Source organism: Brassica oleracea, chromosome C3 (assembly GCF_000695525.1).
Source record: "Brassica oleracea var. oleracea cultivar TO1000 chromosome C3, BOL, whole genome shotgun sequence".
NCBI classification, from domain to species: domain Eukaryota; kingdom Viridiplantae; phylum Streptophyta; class Magnoliopsida; order Brassicales; family Brassicaceae; genus Brassica; species Brassica oleracea.
Window position 1 is genome coordinate 63,464,347 of NC_027750.1, and position 7,455 is coordinate 63,471,801.

Below are 7,455 nucleotides of genomic sequence, written 5' to 3' on the forward strand. Positions count from 1 at the left end.
ATCAACAAATCAAAGAAACCAAAGCTAAGGGTTGTAAGGAATGAAGATCCTCATAAGCCTCAAGATCATGAACAAGTGATTGGAGATGATGGCGAAGGGGATCCTATCATGGATCCGAATGGTGATGAATGTGAAGAAGAAGTTCAAGTGGAGCCAGAGGAAGAACATGAGCTAAGAAGGTCTGGAAGAGAGACAAGACCATCTGTAAGATATTATCGAGATGAGTACGTTAATCTTACAGATGAGGGGAGCCTCAAAGCTATGAGGAGGCCATAGGAGACACTCATAGAGATGAGTTGGTTGAAGCTATGCAAGATGAAATGCAATCCTTGCATGATAATCACACTTATGAGCTGATGAAGCTACCAAAAAGAAAGAGAGCCTTGAAGAACAATTGGGTGTACAGGTTGAAGTATGAAGAAAGAAGCTAAAATCCAAGATACAAAGCTCGATTGGTTGTGAAAGGGTTCAACCAGAAAAAATGCATAGATTTTGAAGAAATATTCTCTCCAGTGGTGAAGATGTCCTCTATCAGAGTGGTTCTTGGTCTAGCAGCGGTTTTAGACTTGGAGATTGAACAACTCGATGTCAAGACGGCCTTTCCACATGGTGAACTCGAGGAGGAGATCTATATGGAGCAACCTGAAGGATTCAAGGTTCTAGGAAAAGAAGAATTGGTGTGCCGATTAAAGAAGAGTTTTTATGGCCTCAAGCAAGCCCCAAGACAATGGTACAAGAAGTTTGACTCCTTCATGGTGGATCATAACTTCAAGAAAACCAAGAATGATCATTGCGTTTTCATAAAGAGGTACAAAAGCGGCGACTTTCTCATATTATTGCTCTATGTTGACGATATGTTAATTGTGGGCCAAGATCGCAACAAGATAGTCGTATTGAAGAAAGATTTGGGAAGGTGTTTTGCGATGAAAGATCTAGGGCAAGCGAGACAGATTCTTGGAATGAAGATCACTCGGGATAGGCCAAAGAAGCTTTTATGGTTGTCCCAAGAACAATATGTTGAAAGGATGTTGGAGAGATTCAACATGCACAAAGCAAAGCCGGTGAGCACTCCACTTGGTGGACATTTCAAACTAAGTTCGAAGCAAAGTCCAAGAAGTGAGAAGGAAAAAGAGGAAATGAAGACTACCCCATATGCATCAGCAGTGGGTAGTCTCATGTATGCTATGGTGTGCACCAGACCCGACATTGCCTATGCCGTATGAGTTGTGAGTCGCTTTCTCACCAATCAAGAAAAAAACATTGGAAAGCAGTTAAGTGGATCCTACGCTATCTACGAGGCACAACGAAGAAGTGTCTATGTTTTGGAAATGGAAAATTGGAGTTGAATGGTTACACCGATGCAGATTGGGCTGGTGATAAAGATTCAAGGAAATCGACATCAGGATTCGTGACTACCTTTGCAGGGGGAGCTGTTTCTTGGCAATCGAAGCTACAAAAGTGTGTTGCCTTATCCACCACGGAAGCGGAGTACATCGCAGCAACGGAAGGGTGCAAGGAGATGCTATGGATGAAGAACTTCTTGCTTGAGTTGGGAGTAAAGCAAGAAAAGTACAACATGCTATGTGAGAACCAAAGTGCTATTCACTTAGCAAAGAATCCAACGTTTCACTCTCGCTCAAAGCACATCGATATCCGGCATCTTTGGATCCGAGAAGTTCTTAAAGAGAAACTCATACATCTCACAAAGGTACACACCGACGAAAACTGGTCAGACCTTATGACCAAGGTATTACCGATCAAGAAGTTTGAAGATTGCTGCAAAGGCATGGGCATGGCAACTGTCTCAGGCTAAATCGGGAAGGGGGAGATTTGTTGGGTTTTTCCCTCATTAGTCCAAGTTTAATCTTTAATCAAGCTATAACCAAGAAGCCCAAGAAGAAGAAATATCTAGAGAAAATGGAGAAGGATGAAGAAGTGTATAGAAAAGGAAGTGTGTAGAAAATGGAGTGTTCTAGAACTAACTTGTAGTCTCCAATTACTAGTATAAATAGGGGTGCTTTGCACCATTTGTAATCATCCCACAACAAGCAAAAGCAATCATAAAGAGATAGTAGTTTTTAAGAAAGAATTATTTCTAAGAGAGTCATAAAACACTCTCTAAACACAAAGTTTGAGTAGTAAATCCCTTTCCTAAAATACGAAGGCTATCTCAAACATAAACCGTCTACATTCCATCTCAACCTTTCAAAGAAAATATTATCCGCTAATTTTCCCAACAGAGCCATAGACCATAGGTATGGGATTCAAGCCTTCGACCATAGAGATTTTCGAATGACAATAGGAGTTTCGTGCATGTTCTGTTTTTGCTTCTTGTTTATAAATGAGTTAGAGTGTCCCCATAAGTGCAATGTTTATGGACACACTAGTTGTCTTCATAAGTATCAAATGTTTATGCAAGCAATTTACTTCATTAAAAACATTTATAATATTTGTTTAATCAGTTTTACAGTACTTAAAAACATTTATATATTTGTTTAGTAACACCATAACAATCACCACTGCAAGATTTTTAAGGTATCCGAAATCACGTCTCTCAGTCGCCTGATATGCCTGCAACTCACTCAACATGACTAAAGAACACTCATCCTTCGATTTCTCTTTTCTATAAAGTCGGGTACATGTGTTACACGATCACCGTTGACCCTTAGACCATTTTATAGGGTTCTCAATGTTTTCTTAATGCCTTATCCTACAAATTTAGAAGATTCCGAATAAGGACAATTTCGTTTTTGTTCTCTATCAAAACTCTTCAAAGAATAGAGATGAGACGTATCTTTTGTTAGTTGGATCTAAATATTTTTTCCTACTCCATCTGAGGTGATGGAGTAGAAAAATGTGTATAAATGAGGTGAGGACATTGAATTAGAGATTAGATCAAGTTAGAGCGATGTCATTTTTATTAAAGCTAAAGAAAAATAATGCTATTTTCTAAGACTTAATTCTAAAACCGATCACCTTTAAAACTATGATAATGAAATTAAGAAATGTTATAAAATGTGTATAATAATGTTCATAGTAATTTCTGTTAAAAAAATTCGTAATTTATATATTAACATGTTTACCAAAAAGAAGAAATTTCGTATATACTTAAGTACAAGTCACTCAAACAATAAGATTTTGACATGTGTAATTGTTTTTTTAAATTCAAGTAAATCAAAATTCTACCAAGTTCTATTGACTTCAAATATTAGTTAACTGCAAAAGTCTTTATTTTTCTCACACTCACGTACACAAATGGCTTTAGTAACTATTTCCCTAGGTAACTGCTTCATCTCTCCATTGTAAGAAATATATATTTCTCTCTTTTTTTGATCTAAAAAGAATACTAAGCAGAAATGAGACTGATTATGGTTTTGAATGTGGTAAACATGAAAATATTGATTTTAATAAAAACAAGCTTCCAAACATGTATGATGTATTCATTTTTCTCAAACCAAAATCATAGAAATTGTTTTGGTGCTTCTTGCCACTTCTAAATTTATGTATAACATTATATAGACTAAGAAAATATTAACTAAATTAAAATTTTATATAAATTACAAGATCTTTTAGACTTTTGTGATCAGATAATTTAAAAAGAATTGAAGAAGTCTAGAAGAAGAAGTTTAAATCTACACTTCCTTACGCGTTTTCTAGTTTCTACTATTATCAACTGCTATGGATTAGTGTCAAGACACATTCATAAGAAAACAAAATATGTCACGATTAGTTTCAAACAAGAGTAGATTAGTTGTCAATAAACCGTTCTTTTGAAGAAAAGGTTTTATATTTGTAATAAATAAAGGGAACCACAGCCCACAGCCACATGCACAAAACTGGGTAAAGGGATTTTGTTCTTCTTTTTGTTATTTAAAATTCTATTCCAAATAATACCTTAATGGCAAAGTAGTGATTACCGAAAACTAGATTGAGATTTAAAATTATATTCCTAATAATACTTTCGCTTTTTTTTTATATAACTTATATGAGTTATGCTAGTAATTATTAAATATTTAAGAGTTAACTGAGTATTATTAGGTATGGTTAGAGTCATTATAATAGCTAATTTCTGCAAAAATTATATTAGGTATACGTATGTCAGTAAACCTTTTCACATGGCTCTCTTGCGTGACACTCAAAAATGATGGATCAAATCAATAGATTGGGCGGGCTTAAATATCTTCGATTTTTTAAAGTCGAGATTGTAGATGGTGGTAAATGGACCGTTTAGTTTCACTTGTAATATGAAAATTTAGAGTTCTTTCAATAAAAGAATTGTGGAGAAAAAATAATAATAAGAGAAGAAAATTTCATTTTAGAGAATTTTTTTATTTTTCTCCAAGCAATAAACTTTCCCCAAAAGTTTTTTCCTTTTTTTTTGTTTGAAGTAGTAGAGATATAGTGTGATATGCCTCATCAAAACTCAACACTTGCTATCCTTGTGGCTACTCTAGGACACATGCTTCATGGGACATGGTCTGATTGCATTTTCATCAACGACTACATCACTAATTTTCTCAGGCGAAAGAATTGGCCTCTATAAACTCATGTTTGCGTCAACAGTTTCGATGTAACAATCAACAACACATCATTGATGTAACAGTTAATACTTATGTTGGTGGAAAAAAATTCGCATAAAGTGAAAGAAATAAGTGAAAATCAAAAATGTTATATTTGAAAATATATATAAATGAGGTGAAGACACTGAAATTAGAGAATAGAAGAAGTTAGAACGATGTCATTTTATTAAAGCTAAAGGAAAGAAATATTATTTTCTATGGGTTAATTCTAAAACTGATCACCTTAAAAACTCTGATAATGAAATTAAGATATGAAAAAAAAAAAAAAAAAATTAAGATATGTTTTAGAAAACAAGAAGTTTAAATCTACACTTCCTTACGCGTTTTCTAGTTTCTACTATTATCAACTGCTATTCAATGGATTAGTGTCAAGACACATTCATACGAAAACAAAATATGTCACGAATAGCTAAGTTACAAAAAAAAAAAAACTTTAGCCCAAAAAAGAGAAATACACAGGAGGTGTAGATGTAATCTGTTGAATAGCAGTTCATGATAGTGGAAAAACGCGTGAGGAAGTGTAGATGTAAACATCTTTTCCGTAATTGTGTAATTTAATTAATTTGTTTATACCATAACCTTTGCCAAATACAGAAATAGCTTCTAAGTGATAAGAAACAAAAAAGAACAAAACTAACCTTTTAAATTCACCTCAGACCAATCAAATTGACAGGTAAATTATTAATTAAAAATATTAAATTAAATAAAAAATAGTTACAAAAAATAAAAACGCTAATTTTAATGACGTTAACGCTTCCAGCGAAACCCTAAACCCTAAATCTTAAATTCTAAATCCTATACCCTAAATTCTAAACCCAAATTCAAACCCCTAAACCCAAACCCTATACCCTAAACCCTAATCCTAGACCCTAAACCCAAAAAATAGACTATAAACCTAAATCCTATACCCTAAACCCAAGTCTTAGATCCTAAATCCAAACCGTAAACCTTAACCCAAACCCTATAGTATCTAAGTTTGGGGTTTGGGTTTAGGGTTTACTGTTTGGGTTTTAGGTCTAGGATTTGGGTTTAGGGTATAGGTTTTGGGTTTAGGATTTACGGTTTGGGTTTTAGGTCTAGGATTTGGGTTTAGGGTATAGGTTTTGGGTTTAGGATTTACGGTTTGGGTTTAGGTTTTGGGTTTAGGATTTACGGTTTGGGTTTAGGTTTTGGGTTTAGGATTTACGGTTTGGGTTTAGGTTTTGGGTTTAGGATTTACGGTTTGGGTTTAGGTTTTGGGTTTAGGATTTACGGTTTGGGTTTAGGTTTTGGGTTTAGGATTTACGGTTTGGGTTTAGGTTTTGGGTTTAGGATTTACGGTTTGGGTTTAGGTTTTGGGTTTAGGATTTACGGTTTGGGTTTAGGTTTTGGGTTTAGGATTTACGGTTTGGGTTTAGGTTTTGGGTTTAGGATTTACGGTTTGGGTTTAGGTTTTGGGTTTAGGATTTACGGTTTGGGTTTAGGTTTTGGGTTTAGGATTTACGTTTAGGGTATAGGTTTTGGGTTTAGGATTTACGGTTTGGGTTTAGGTTTTGGGTTTAGGATTTACGGTTTAGGATTTACCGTTTGGACTTATGATTACGGTTTTGGGTTTAGGGTATATAATTTGGGTTTAAGATTTACGGTTTGGGTTTAGGTTTTGGGTTTAGGATTTACGGTTTAGGATTTACCGTTTGGACTTATGATTACGGTTTTGGGTTTAGGGTATATAATTTGGGTTTAGGGTCTAGGATTAGGGTTTGGGTTTAGGGGTTTGGATTTAGGTTTAGAATTTAGGTATATGGCTTAGTATTTAAGATTTAGGGTTTAGGTTTGGCTGGAAGCGTTAGCATCGTTAAAATTAGCGTTTTTATTATTTGTACCTATTTTTATTTAATTTAATGTATTTAATTAATAATTTATGTGTCATTTTGATTGGTCATAAAGGGTGGGGTGAATTTAAAGGTTCACCCTAGGGGGTGAACCTAAGTTCTGTCTAATAAAAAACCCCTTCCAATATAGAACGAACGTCGGAATAAATAATGGGATTTTGCATTCAGAGTTTTCTTCATCGATCTCGTTCATTTAACCTTTTTTCTTCTTCTTAACCCCATCGCATCGCATCACCATCATGCTTGGGTGGGTTGGTAATGTTGGATAATTCCAAGCTTGTGAAAACTTAACATATTATTAGATGTTTAATATGTTAAGATAAACACAATAAGAAAACCTAGAAATAAGAAAATGAAGTTTCTATTTAGGTTAGGTTTGTGTTTTCCATATCTCACATGTTAAAGGGAATTGTCTTTTATATAAATATAGGTCTAATGGAGAGGTGTTCCATATGATCTAAGAGAAACATATTGAGAGCTTTAGTTTTGAACAGTTTCTAAAGCTAATAAGAAAAGTTGTTCTTATAACTCTTTGTGTTTCTAAGAGATTTGAATTGGTATCAGAGCTTCAGGTTAGAGACTCGATCTAAGCTTAAGTTGTAGCTTAAGATCCTGGTGCTCGTGAACAAGAGATCGCGTAAGCAAGATGGCGGAGGTGACTAGGGCTCCACGCATGAAGGACTTTGGATCTACATCCATCCAATGTCCGATGTTGTCATCGACAAACTACACAGTTTGGTCGATGAGGATGAAGGTTCTACTTCGTGTTCATGAAGTGTGGGACACGATCGAACCCGGTTCAGATGATCAAAAGAAGAACGATGTTGCGATAGCTCTTTTGTTTCAATCTGTTCCAGAGACTTTGATTCTCCTGGTGGGAGAACAAACCGCATCAAAAGAGATCTGGAACGCCATCAAGTCGCGATACCTAGGAGCTGATCGTGTAAGGGAGGCGAGACTTCAGAATTTTATGATGGAGTTTGATAGGTTGAAGATGGATGATG